Raw genomic sequence first — 14400 nt, 5'->3', positions numbered from 1 at the left:
TATTTTTATTTTTATTGCTTTGATTAATGCTTTTACCTAAGCCTGAAAAGGAATAAATATGAGCTGCGCTGAAATAGTTCTGTGCCTAAATGCATCTGCGGCAAAATGGGCTGCACCAAACAGAATGAAGTATTCAGTAAATTACGGCACAGGGGGACGCCCTATAACCATCCCAGGCTGTTATGCAGAAGAGGGTGAGCCCTAGGTAGCTGTCAGGAAATGCAGAGTATAGATCATTACTCATTTTGTGTTTGGAAAGCTGTAACGAGTGGAATTCTTCAGGGATCTGTATGAGGTCATCAACAAATTACAATCTATTCTAATGAACTGGATGATGGAGATGGAGCTCAATTTGCTCATGCACCAGGCTAGTCATTCAATAAGATGTCAAATGGAGACAGAGCGTCTGCAATGGGATACAGACAGGGGGAGGGTAGAGCGTCTGCAAGGGAATGCAGACAGTGGAAGGACAGATCACCTGCAATTGGAGACAGACAGGGAGAGGGCAGAGCGTCTGCAATGGGATACAGACAGTGGAGGGAAGACTGTCTGCAATGGGATACAGACAGCGGAGGGCAGAGTGAGGGCAGTGCGTCTACAATGGGATACAGACAAGGAAGGGCAGTGTGTCTGCAATGGGAGACGGACTGGGGGAGATATGCACCTCTGCAATGGGATACAGACAGGGGGAGGGAAGAGCGTGTGCGATGGGAGACAGACAGGGGAAGGGCAGAGTGTCTGCGATGGGAGACAGACAGGGGAAGGGAGATCGTCTCCAATGGGATATAGACAGGGGAGGTCGGACCGTCTGCAATGGGATACAGACAGGGGAAGGGAAGAGCGTCTGTAATGGGATACAGACAGGGGGAGGGGAGGGCGTCTGCAATGGGATACAGACAGGGGGAGGGGAGAGTGTCTGCAATGGGATACAGACAGGGGAAGGGTAGAGTGTCTGCAATGGGATACAGACAGGGGGAGGGGAGAGTGTCTGCAATGGGATACAGACAGGGGGAGGGGAGAGTGTCTGCAATGGGATACAGACAGGGGGAGGGGAGAGCGTCTGCAATGGGATACAGACAGGGGGAGGGGAGAGCGTCTGCAATGGGATATAGACAGGGGAGGTCGGACCGTCTGCAATGGGATACAGACAGGGGGAGGGGAGAGCGTCTGCATTGGGATACAGACAGGGGGAGGGGAGAGCGTCTGCATTGGGATACAGACAGGGGAGGTCGGACCGTCTGCAATGGGATAGAGACAGGGGAAGGGTAGAGTGTCTGCAATGGGATACAGACAGGGGAAGGGTAGAGCGTCTGAAATGGGATACGGTCGGGGGAGGGAAGAGCGTCTGCAATGGGATACAGACAGGGGGAGGGAAGAGTGCCTGTAATGGGATACTGATGGGTGAGGTCAGAGCTTCTGCAATGGGATATAGGCAGGGGTGGCATAACGTCTGCAGTGGGATACAGATGGGGTGGGCAGAGCACCTGCATTGGGATCCAGATAGGGGAAGAGCAGAGTGTCTACAATGGGATACAGACAGGGGAGGGGAGAGCATCTACAATGCGATACAGACAGCTGAAGGCAGTGCGTCTGTAATGGGATACAGACAGGGGAGGGCAGAGCATCTGCAATGTGGTACTGACAGGGGGAGGGCCGAGCGTCTGCAATGGGATACAGACAGCTGAAGGCAGTATCCCTGTAATGGGATACAGACGGGGGGAGGCAGAGCATCAGCAATGGGACACAGACAGGGGAGGGCAGAGCATCAACAATGGGATACAGACAGGGGGAGGGGAGAGCGTCTGCAATGGGATACAGACAGGGGAAGGGTAGAGTGTCTGCAATGGGATACAGACGGGGGGAGGCAGAGCATTAGCAATGTGATACGACAGGGGGAGGGCCGAGCATCTGCACTGGGATACAGACAGCGGAGGGCAGAGCATCAGCAATGGGATACAGACGGGGGGAGGCAGAGCATCTGCAATGGGATACAGACAGGGGGAGGGCAGAGCATCAGAAATGGGATGCAGACGGGGGAGGGCCGAGCATCTGCAATGGGATACAGACAGGGGAGGGCAGAGCATCAGCAATGGGATACAGAGGGGGGGAGGGCAGAGCATCAGCAATGGGATGCAGACAGGGGGAGGGCCGAGCATCTGCAATGGGATACGGACAGGGGAAGGCAGAACAAACAATGGCATAAAGACAGAGGATGGCTGTGAGCAAAGCTTCAGCAGAAAACAAAAACAGTACAATATATATGTGATGGAAATTTTCTGTTTTGTGGAAAAGACGAAACAGCAGAAATTTATTTAACTGCAAGGAGAATGCAGAACTCAGTGTTACAGAGAGATTTGTGGGTCGTAGTACATGAATCATATCAAATTAACCTGAAGATGTAGCAAGTGATTTGGAAGGTAAATGTCATGATCCTGTTTCGTGCAAGGGGTGTTGGGTATGATCTTACTGATGTTTTTTTTGTATCAGTACAGGGCATTGCTGAGATTACATCTGTTGTATAATGTGTAGTTATAACTGCCTAAACTGAAAAAAAAATTGCTTTCGAAATGTCTCAAAGATGTTTCTCTTTATGCATTCTTGGGATGAAGACATTACGTTCTGAAGAATTAACAGTTAGGCCTGAGAATGAGGGATGGTTTATTGACCATATAAGATCTGGAGAAGAGTGTAGTTGGTGAATACTGGATGGATATTTCTTATGGTGTGGGAGAAAAAAACTGGGGAAATAATTTAAGAATAAGTCAGTTTCAAAGGAAAGGTCATTGGACAGTAAAATTGAACTGTGAATTCTCTTCCCAAATATTCTGACAGACAAGCTGAGCTTTTCCAGCAATTACTGTACATGTTTAAGAGTATTCATTTTAACACAGACTTTGTGAAGACATGAAACGCTTAGTTTTACATTATACAAGCACATAGTAATACATCTTCAAAACAAGTAGGACCATTTATTGTGAATGAATTGATTCTGCAATAACACACTGACCTGGAGTCGAGAATGTTATGGAGTCATATAGTTCGGACAATGTTCAAGAAGAGCTCACAGAGTCCAGTGTGGGACTGGAAACGTTACTGATTTAACTTACAGATGGAAAATATAGCCTATCTGTGGAGAAACATTCTATTGCTCCCTTTCTGCTTCCCAATCGCTCATCACAGCAATGTGTGGGAGTGAAAAAAAGCCCAGTCGTCTTTCCCACTAATGGAGGATTCCTGATGAGGATTCATTGGAATCTCCCCATTACCTGAAGCAAAACAATTCAGCCAAATTCAACTGTTTCATGAAGAAATACCATTGTCAGAAGGCTGTGCAAGTAGAATAACAACAGAAGTAATTATTCTACTCGATAGTGAACAGACAGGAGATTCTGTGGCAGCAAATGGGAATCCGGAATGGTGTGTAGCCTCCCACATGCCCAGGGTCCAGGATGTCTCAGAGTGGCTGCAGAACGTTCTCACCGGGAGTAGGGGGAGGGTGGTGGGAGCGGGAAGCAGCCAGAAGTCATTGTGCACATTGGTACAAAGGACAGAATGACACAGGTAGAAATAGTGATGACATCCTACAGAGTGATTGTGGAGAGCTACGGAAAAGGATAAAATGCACGGTAATATCCAATTTACTTCCAGTTCTCCGTGCTAGTGAGGGTAAGAATAGGAGGATATGGCAGATGAAGGGGTGGCTAAAGAATTGGTGCAGGGGGCAAAGATTTTTGGATTACTGGGATCTTTTGTGGGGCAAGGTGGCGTGTTCAGGAAGGACAAGTTGTACCTGAGCTGGAAGGGGACCAATATCCTGGCAGGTAGATTTGCAACTGCTGCAAGGGAGGGTTTCAACTAGATTGGCTGGGGTTGGGGAGTGGTGAGATCCTCAACAGCAGGAAGGCAAGTGCGAGGCTGGAAGGAGATACAGTAATCAGAAACAGTAAAATGAAGAGACAGGTCAGGCTAGACAACGACAGGGAGCAAGGAATGTCTGTTGGATTAAATCGCAACTGTTTCAATGCAAGATGGCTGACAGGTAAGGCTGATGAACTGTGGACATGGATCGCTGCGTGGGACTGGGATATTATAGCCATTACTGATACATGGCTAAGGGAGGGACAGCACCGGCAGCTTAAAGTACCAGGGTACAGGTGCTTTATACGGGACAGAGATGGTGGAAAGAGGGGACAGAGAGTTTCATTTTTGATTAAGGCGAGTAACACAGCAGTAATCAGAGATAAAATAACTGATGGATCATCCTGTGAGGATTTGTCTGGGGAGCTAATAAATAAGAAGGGAATGGTGATAGGATTTAGATTGTACTATAGAACCCCAAATAATAAACGAGGAATTAGTGGAACAAAAATATGTAGACAGACTGGGGAGACGAGCAGGGCCAATAGGATTGCATTAGTAGGAGATTTTAATTTTCCTAACATAGACTGGGAATGACATAGAATTAAGGACTAAGATGGGGTGAATTTATTAAGTGAGTTCAGAATAGTTTCCTCAAGCAGTAAGTAGAGAGTGCAAATCGGGAAGGGACGAAGCGTGACCTACTGTAAGATCTCGGGCAGGACAGGTGTCTGAGGTGATAGTGGGGGAGCCCTCTGGGACCCGCGAAAATAGTTCTATTAATTTTTAAATAGTTATGCAGAAGGATAAAATTGGTCCACATGTTCAAGTTCAAACTTGGGGCAAGGCGAATTTTGATGGAATGAGACAGGAGCTTGTAGGGGTTGGTTGGAGGGGTTTCTTTGCAGGCGAAGGGACCTCCTGCACGTGGGAGGACTTTAAAAGTGAAATGTCGACAGTTCAAGGTCTATATGTTACTGTGAGGGTAAAAGGCAAGGTTGGTAGGAAGAGGGAACCTCGGATGTCAGGAGATATTGAGGCTTAGACCAGCAAAAAGGAGGCGTGGCTCAGGTCCAGGCAGCTGGGATCGAGGGAATACCTGGAGGTATACAGGGGATACAGGAGTTTACTGAAGAAGGAAATCAGGAGGGTGAAAAGGGGGCACAAGATAGCTTTGGCTGAGAAGATTAGGGTGAATCCAAATAGGTTCATTAAGTATATTAAAGTCAAAAGAATAGCTAAATGAGAATATGACCCCTCAAAGTCCAAAATGGACGTGCATGTCCTGAAGATTTGCGAGATTCTCAATGAATATTTCTCCTCTGTCTTTACCGTGGAGTAATACATGAACCTTGGGAGGCTGACAAAAGTCGTAGTGTTATCTTGGGGTGAGTCAATATCACAGGAGAAGGTGTGTTGGATGCATTAGACTGTATGAAGGTGGATTAATCTCCTGGTTGTAAACAGATGCATCCAAGAACACTGCAAGAGGCTACAGAAGAAACTACGGGGACCCTGGTTGATATTTTTGCATCATCGTTAGCAACAGGTTAGGTTCCAGAATATTGGAGATTAGCATATGTTGTGCCATTATTCAAAAAGAGAAACAAAGAAAAATCTGGGATCTATAGACCAGGAAGTCTAATATCTGTGGTACGTAGGTTGTTTGAGAAGACTCTGAGGGGTGCGATATGCATGCATTTGGAAATATAAGGTTTGTTTAGAAATAATTTTTTTGACAGATTCCCTACAGTATGGAAACAGGCCGTCTGGCACAACAAGAACACACTGACCCTCCAAACAGTCACCCACCCAGTTCCATTCCTCTACCCTATATTTACCCCTGACGAATGCACATAACACTATAGGTAACTTAGCATGGCCAATTCACCTGACCTATAGATCTTTGGATTGTGGAAGGAAAATGGAGCACCCAAAGGAAACACACACAAACACAGTGAGAATGTGCAAACTCCATACAGAGCGTCACCCGAGCTGGAACCAAACCCGGATCCATGACATTATGAGGCAGCAGTACTAGCCACTGAACTACCATGTCACCCTTGCTTTTTTTCAACACAGTTCAATGACACAGGTACAAAATCTATTCTGCCCTTCACCCATGATGCACGTTCGAATATCACATACCATGGTTAATTTATTCTCCACTGAAAGTGTCATCTTATTATTAGTTTGATGTTAGTTTTATATCTTATTAGTTTGATATTATTAATTTTAATAATTATTATTAATAGTTGTTTTTATACTGGAAAGATCACATGGCTTTGTGAGTGGGAGATCATGCCTCTCAAATTTGTTTGAGTTCATTGATGAAGTGACCAGGAATGTTGTTGAGGGTAGGGCGGTAGAGTGTGTGGTTTTCAGTAAGGCCTTTGACAAGGTGTCCATTGATAGGCTGGTCTGGAAGGTTAGAATCGCATGGAATCCAGAGGGACCTGGCAAATTAGATATACAATTGGCTTCATGGTAGTAAGCAGAGGGTAATAGTGGAAGGGTTCTCTCGGACTGGAGGCCTGTGACACATGAAGTGCCTCAGGGGTCGCTGCTGGGCCCGTTGCTATTTGTTATCTGTATCAATGATATTCTTGCGAATGTACAAGGCATGGCTAGGAAACTTGAAGATGACACTAAGATAGGTGGTATCGTGGACAATGAGGAAGTATATCAGAAATTGCAGCAGGACCTTGATCAAACTGGAGAAGTGGGCCGAGGAATATTTTGGCAACGTTAGATCAAGGTAGGAGTTTCATGTTGATTGGTAGGACCTTAAGGAGTGTAGTTGAGCAGAGGGACCATGGAGTTTAGGTCCACCGTTCTCTGAAAGTGGGGTCATAGATAGATATGGTAGTGAAGTAGGCTTTTGCCACACTAGCAAGCATCGGTCAGGACATGGAGGAGAGCAGTTGGGAAGTTATGTTATAGTTATACAGGATGTTGGTGAGGCTGCACTTGTAGTGTTGTGTTCAGTTTTAGTCACATTGCGATCGGAAGGATGTTTTTAATTTGGAATGGGTGCAGACGGAATTTATAAAAATGTTGCCAGGACTCAACAGTATGAATTAATGGGAGAGGTTGGACAAGCGAGGACTTTTTTTCTTTAGAGCACAGGAGAGGGGCCTATAGAAATTTACATGGATAGGGTGAATGGACCCAACCTTTTTTTCCTAGAGTTGGGGAATCAAGGAGGGGAGAGCATCAGTTTAAGGTCAGAGGGGAAAGAATAAAAGGGAAACTGATGGAAACTGTTTTACACAGAGAGTGGCACACAAAGGGAATGAGCTGTCAACAGAAGTGGTTGATGCATTTATATTAAGGATACGTAAATGGCATTTGGGCAAGTACATGGACAGGAAAGGACGAGAATGCTATTGGCCAAGTGCTGGGAAATGAGGTTAGTGTGGTTTGATATTTGAGTCAGCATGGACGAGTTTGAGCCAAAGGGCCTCTCTGCCTCTCTCCATGCTGTAGGACTTGATGACTCTACACATAGAACAGTATTTGGGTCAAACTCTGATTTTTCCTTAGGTCATAAGTTCGAATCATATTTGGACAATGTTCTTTCAAGTTAACTTTGCAGATATTTTGCTTTTCAGTTTGTTATCGACAATACGAGTGTGTGTGTGTGTGTGTGTGTGTGTGTGTGTGTGTCTGTCTGTGTGTGCGTGTGTGTCTGTGTGTGTGTCTTTGTGTGTGTGTGTGTGTGTGTGTGTGTGTGTGTGTGTTTCTCAGTATTTTTCAAAGGGAAATATCACTGTACATATTTGCAATATCCTCTCGTCATTCCACTTTCCATCATAGTTTGTTTTGGTCATAGACATGTTGTTTTAGTAGGTTAAAGAAATCTGCCTGACTTGTTCCGAACACTGACCCTGACACACTCTGAGAACTATATCATTGGCCATATCACCAACATAGTTATAATTATTTTTTCTGGGCAGTGGAGGAGTGGGGCCAGAAAAGGGAGAAGTGAGCCAATACAACGCAGGGAGTTATCGACTCAATCAGCCAAGGTCAGAGACGAGGAGTTCCTTGGAGGGGATTCTGAGGGATGGAATTTACATTTATTTAGAAAGACAAGGAATGATTAGGGATAGTCAACATGGATTTGTGAAATCATGTCTAATTAATGTGATTGAGTATTAGGAAGAGATGACAAAGAAGATTGAAGAATACACTGTGGTGTACAATTTTTACACAAATTTCAGCAAGGCATATAATAAGGTTCCCCATCGTAGACAGATTACTAAAATTAGATTATATGTAATCTAGTAAAAGCTAACCAATTGGATACAAATTTGGATTGAAGATAATGGATTGTTTTCCAAACTGAAGACCTGTGGCCAGCGGTGTTCTGAAAGAAACAGTGCTGAGCTCACTGCTTTTTATCACGGCTATAAACAACATTGATCTGATTATCGGAGGCATGGTTAGTAAGTTTACAGATAACATCACCAAATTGGTTCAGTGGACAGTGAAGAAGATTATCTCAGAATATAACGGGATCCTTGACCAACAATGAGCCAAGGACTGGCAGATGGAGTTTAATTTAGATATTGGTGAGGTTTGACATTTCGGTAAGTTAAAGCGGGGTAGTGCCCTGGGAAATGTTGCTTAACAAAGAAAACTATGGGTGAAGATTCATAGTTTCTTGAAAGTGGAGTTTAGGTCGGTAGAGTAGTGAGGAACGTGGTTGACATGCTTGTCTTAATCGGTCAGAACATTGAGAATTGGAGTAGGGGTAGCGTGAGGGGCTTGGACAGGACGGAGGTGAGGCCACTTTAATAAAACTGCGTACATATCAGTTGACTCTTTTAAAGGATGGATGTTGTTAAGCATGAAAGGGTGCAGAAAAGATTTACAAAGATTTTCTGGAACCTGAGGGTTTGAGCTACAGGGAGTTGATGAACAGGATGAGGCCTTTTCCCCCTGGACTGTCAGAGACTGAATGGTGACATGACAGAGGTTTAATAAAGTCCTGAGGCGCATGGATAGTCTGATTGGACAAGATCTTTTTCCCAGTGTAGGGGCGTCCAGAACTAGACGGCAGAGTGTGAAGGTGACAGGGCAAAGACTTAGAAGGGACCTGAGGGGAAACATCTTCAAACAGAGGCTGGTGGGTGTACTGCCAGAGAAAGTAGTGAAAGCGGGTACACTTACACGTTTAAAATGTAACTGGATAGGTACATAAATAGGAATGGATCATGTGATGTGGGCCATATGCTGCCAAGTGGGACGAGATCTGATTAAGATGCCTGATCGGCATGGACAAATTTAACAAAAGGATCTTTTTCCACGCTGTATGATTCTCTTATTCTCACAGCGGGATGAGGAAGAATTCTAAAAGGGCCATTCGAATGGGAATTCTCTTCCCCGGAAGTTTGTGGTGCCTCTCTGATTACAAGTATTCACAGCTGAGTTAGTTAATGATTTGACAGAAAAGTGAGTCACGGATAATGGGACACAGACAGGACGATGAGGCTGAGACCACAATCTGATCAGCCACAATCTTAATGCCTGGTGGAGAAGGCTCAAATTCTCTAATGACCCACTCCTGCTCCTCAGTCCCATGTTTCTGTGTTCCATTCAACCCCTCTAACCTGCTAGACAGGAGCAGTTAGAGTCCACCTATTGTTATAGCATGGTGCACAGAAATACAGGAAACAGTTCGGTCCCTCGAGACTGTCCCACTCGGTTTGGGAGATTTGGAAAATGTAATTGGAAGACCCAGGCTGGATATGGAAGAGGTTGCTCACTTCTCTTTACAAAACCTCCCCTCTCTGTATCTTGTGCTTCATTTGTTGATCATGTTGTAGACCCAGATTCACTGTGAATACAGCCCCCAAATCTCACCCAGTGATGGCTCACAAAATCCACGGGTCTCCCTGATTGCAACATTCCATAAAAGACCTTCCAGGAAAATAACACATATGAACTTTCCAATAACAGAATGGGAGAGCATCAGAAACAGGTGCAGGTCATTCACATCCCAAGCCTGCCTTACTCTTCACTAAGATCAAGGCTGACCTGCTCCAAGTCTCAAATCTTCTTAATGTCCAAGTATTATTGAGCACTTCCATAGAACACAGAACAAAGAACAGTACTGATTTGGAGATGTCGGTGTGCGACTGGGGTGTACAAAGTTCGAAATCATATCGCACCAGGTTATAGTCCAACGGGTTTAATTGGAAGCACACTAGCTTTTGGAGCATCGCTCCTTCATCAGGTGATAGTGGAGGGCTCGATCATAACACAGAATTTATAGCAAAAATTTACAGTATGATGTAACTGAAATTATACATGGAAAAATTGATTCTCTGTTAAGCCTTTCATCTGTTAGAATACCATGATAGTTTCACTTCTTTCATGTGTAAATCCCAAAACCTTTTTTTAAAAAAAAGTTGCATTCTCAGGTGAGCTGTGAACAATGGTGATAGCAAAACAAAATGTTGAAAGTGTTGGCCCCCTGTGTTCTCTGACTATGCCATGATGTTTAGATTGATTCTAAGCTAAAAATTGAGATAACGGAGTTTTACATGAATTCATGCAGATTTTCAGCTCCTGGGGAAAAACCTTGTCTATTGACCCGATCGATGATCATCATGATTTTAAACACCTTTATCTATTAACTTCTCAGCTTCCCATATTCAAGTGAAAACAACCCCAGCTTATTCAGCATTTCCCTAACGCGCAAACCCTCCAATCCTGGCAACATCCTTGTTCATTTTTTCTGAACCCTTTCATGTTTCACGACATCCTTCCTGTGGCATTGAGAACAGAATTGCACACAGTATTCGAATAGTAGTCGGGCCAAACACTGTTTAGTTCCCTGAGCGCCCCAGTCTTTATCCAAAGTTAGTTCCAAAATGAAATATTTGTTTTGGATCTTGTAGTTTCACACATCGTTGCCTTCATTGATCATTAAGGAGACCGGATTTGTCCCGAGCTCTTCTTTTGCCCTTAATACCCTTGTAGAGTCTCTTTTGATTCTCTTTAACTTTCTCTGCCAAAGCTATCTCGTGTCCCCTTTTTACATTCCTGATTTCCATCCTAAGTGTATTCCAACAGCCCGGAAGCTCCTGAAGGGATTCCCTTGAGTCAGCCAGTTATATCTGACATGTGACCCCTTTTTTCTTGACCACAGCCTCGAAACTCAGCCAGTGTTTCCTAATTCAGTCAGCATTGAGCTGCACAATAACAGGAACACGCTGGCACTGAACGCTCCTTTTATCTCGGTTTTAAGATATTCCTACTTGCCAGACTTCCCTTTACCTGTAAATATCCTCCCCAGATCTACTTTAAAAAGTCCTGTCTAATACTATCTTGCTCCATTGAATAACTTGAACTTGTGGACCAGGCCTGTCCCTTTCCATCGCTATTTTCAAACTAATACAATTGTGGTAACTTTCCAAAGTGCTCCCCCACTAACACCTCAGTCCCGTTCCCGACCTTGTTCACTCCAGCTGTAACCGTCTGTCAGAGAATGTCACATTCATTCAGAAAGGGTCACAGTCTGTCTCAGAGAGGGTCAGAGATTGTCACAATGTGCCTCGGAGAGTCAGAGATAGTCAGAGAATGTCACAGTGTGTCATAATGTGTCTCAGAGAGTGTCACAGTGTGTCTCATAGAGTGTTATAGTGTGTCTCAGAGAGTGTCACAGTGTGTTTCAGAGAGTGTCACACAGTGTCACAGTCCGTCAGAAATGGTTACATGTATTTCAGAGTTTGTCAGAGAGAATCAGAGAGTGTCACAGTGAGTCGGACTTTGTCTCAGAGAGTGTCAGAGAGGGTCAGCATTTGTCTCAGAGAGGGTCACAGTCTGTGAGAGAGTGTCATGGTGTGTTTCAGAGAAAGACAGAATAACTCAGAAAGAGTCACAATGTGTCTCAGAGAGGGTCAGAGAGAGTCAGAGAGTATCACAGTGTGCCTAAGAGCATGTCAGAGAGTGTCATGCTGTGCCTCAGAGAGTATCAGAGAGAGAGAGAGAGAGAGAGAGAGGCAGGCACAGTCGGTCTCAGAGAGGGTCAGAGAGTGTCACTGTGTGTCTCAGAGAGTGTCACAGTGTCTCAGAGAGTCAGAGAGAGTCGGAAAGTGTAACAGTGTGTCTCAGAAAGTGTCATAGAGTGACACAGTGTGTCACAGTCTGTCAGAGCGAGTCACAGTGTGCCTCAGAGTGGGTCAGAGTGTGTAACAGTCTGTTAGAGAGTGTCACAGTGTGTTTCAGAGAGTCAGATAGGATCAGAGAGTGTCACGGTGTGTTTCAGAGAGAGTCAGAGTGAGTCAGAGAATGTCACAGTGTCTTTCAGAGAGAATCAGAGAGTGTCACAATGTGTTTCAGAGAGTGTCAGCTAGGATCAGAGAGTGTCACAGTGCGTCTCACAGTGTCAGAGAGAGTCAGAGAGTGTCACAGTGTGTCTCAGAGAGGGTCAGAGAGAATCAGAGAGTATCACAGTGTGCCTAAGAGCGTGTCAGAGAAAGTCAGCGAGTGTCACAGTGTGTCGTGCTGTGCCTCAGAGAGTGTCAGAGAGAGAGTGAGAGAGAGAGACACACAGTCGGTCTCAGAGAGGGTCAGAGAGTGTCACTGTGTGTCCCAGAGAGTCAGAGAGAGTCAGAAAGTGTAACAGTGTGTCTCAGAAAGTGTCAGAGAGTGACACAGTGTGTCAGAGTCTGTCAGAGCGAGTCACAGTGTGTTTCAGAGAGAGTCAGATCGAGTCACAGGGTGTCTCAGAGTGCGTCAGGGAGTGTCACACTGTGTTTCAGAGAGAGTCAGAGAGTGTCACCATGTGTTTCAGAGAGTTCCAGATAGGACCAGAGAGTGTCACAATGTATCTCAAAGTGTCAGAGAGAGTCAGCGAGTGTCACAGTGTGTCTAAGAGAGTCTCAGTGAGAGTCATAGAGTCACAGTCTGTCAGAGAGTGTCACAGTGAGTCTCAGTGAGTCTCAGTGAGTGTCACAGTGTGTCTCAGAGAGTCAGAGAGAGTCACAGTCTGTTTTTGAGAGTGTCACTGTGTGCCACAGAGAGTATCAGAGAGTGTCATAGTGTGTTCAAGAGTGTCAGAGAGAGTCACAGTGTGTCTAAGAGAGAGTCTCAGCGTGTTTCAGAGAGTCCGAGAGAGTCGGAACGTGTCACAGTCTGTCTCTGAGAGTGTCACAGTGTGTCACAATCTGTCAGAGAAGGTGTCAGTATATTTTGGAGTGAGTCAGAGAGAGTCAGAGAGTGTCACAGTTTGTCAAAATCTGTCAGAGAGGGTCACAGATGTCGTGCTGTGCCTCAGAGAGTGTCAGGGAGAGTGAGAGAGTGTCACAGTCAGTGTCAGAGAGGGTCAGAGTGTGTCACAGTGTTTCACAGTCTGTCAGAGTGTGTCACATTGTGCTGCAGAGTGTGTCAGAGAGTTTCACAGTCTGTTAGAGAGTGTCACAGTGGGTTTCAGAGAGTGTCTCGGTGTGTCTCAGAGAGTGTCAGATAAGATCAGAGAGTGTCACAGTGAGTTTTTTTAATGTTATCAGCCTTTCGGTGACAATAAGAAGTATAAATGGATGGAAGGTTGCCTTCCGTGATGGTCTGTGCTGTGCACACAACCGTCTGTAGTTTCTTATGGTCCTGGGTAGAGCAATTACCATGTCACATGAATAGAATGCTTTCGGTTGCCAGTATACAGAATAACAATAAGAGAGACAGCTCATTCTAAGCTGGAAGAGACAATGGGTTGAGTTTCCGCAACCTTTGCTTTAATAATTCTGTGATATGTATTTAAAGCCTATGGAGGGGGGGTGAGACAAGCTTGTTCAATAAAGGACACAGACTGTTCCATCAACAAAAATCGATTCGTATTGTGTCATAAAGTTCAGTTGCAATGAAAAGTTTTTTAAAACAAAGTGGTTTTCTGAGATTTCCAGGATATTCAGAAACGTTTTTTTTTCTCTTTGAATCTTATAAAAGAAACAGATTTCGGCCTTAATACACGTGTCACAGACACACCATCTGTAATTGGACCACAGTGTCCACATATAACCAAGGTCAGCAAATGGACCAGTCAAGAAACATGAGACAGAATGATATGCAAATATGAGATACAAACTGAAAATGGTGGAGAAACGAAATAAAAACATGAAGAAGTATCTGCAGATAGAAACAGAGTTAACATATTGATTATGATGTGACATTTCTGAAAAGTCAAAGGTTAATGCTATGCAACTCTGCTCAAATTCTGCCAGATTTGTTGAGTTTTGCTCCAGCTCTTTCAATTTCTTTTTCTTTCTGAACTGTGACAAATTGTCTGATCTGAACGATAACAGCAAAGCCCCTGTCTCACTTGGATCTCGAGTAATTCGTTATTGATATTAAATGAGAAATTACAAAGTTCCTATGTTTGACAAGGCTCTAAATATTGATGACGTATTAGATTGTGAAAACGTGCCATGAAAATGTTGAAACAAAAACTGAAGTTGGTTTTAAAGCTCAGTAGGTCTGGCAGAATCTGTGAAGAGAAATCACAGTTAACGTTTCGGGTTCAGTGACCCTTCA

At 44.6% G+C, this 14400-nt stretch overlaps 1 long non-coding RNA gene across 1 annotated transcript in view; it reads right to left on the bottom strand.

Annotated features, from left to right (window-relative positions):
* LOC140455037 (uncharacterized) overlaps positions 1 to 14400 on the bottom strand; it is a 742733-nt gene that overhangs the window by 222361 nt on the left and 505972 nt on the right. The gene's annotated exons all lie outside the window — the stretch shown is intronic.

Source organism: Chiloscyllium punctatum, chromosome 30, assembly GCF_047496795.1.
Source record: "Chiloscyllium punctatum isolate Juve2018m chromosome 30, sChiPun1.3, whole genome shotgun sequence".
Taxonomy (NCBI): domain Eukaryota; kingdom Metazoa; phylum Chordata; class Chondrichthyes; order Orectolobiformes; family Hemiscylliidae; genus Chiloscyllium; species Chiloscyllium punctatum.
This window is presented reverse-complemented; position numbering and strand designations above follow the sequence as displayed.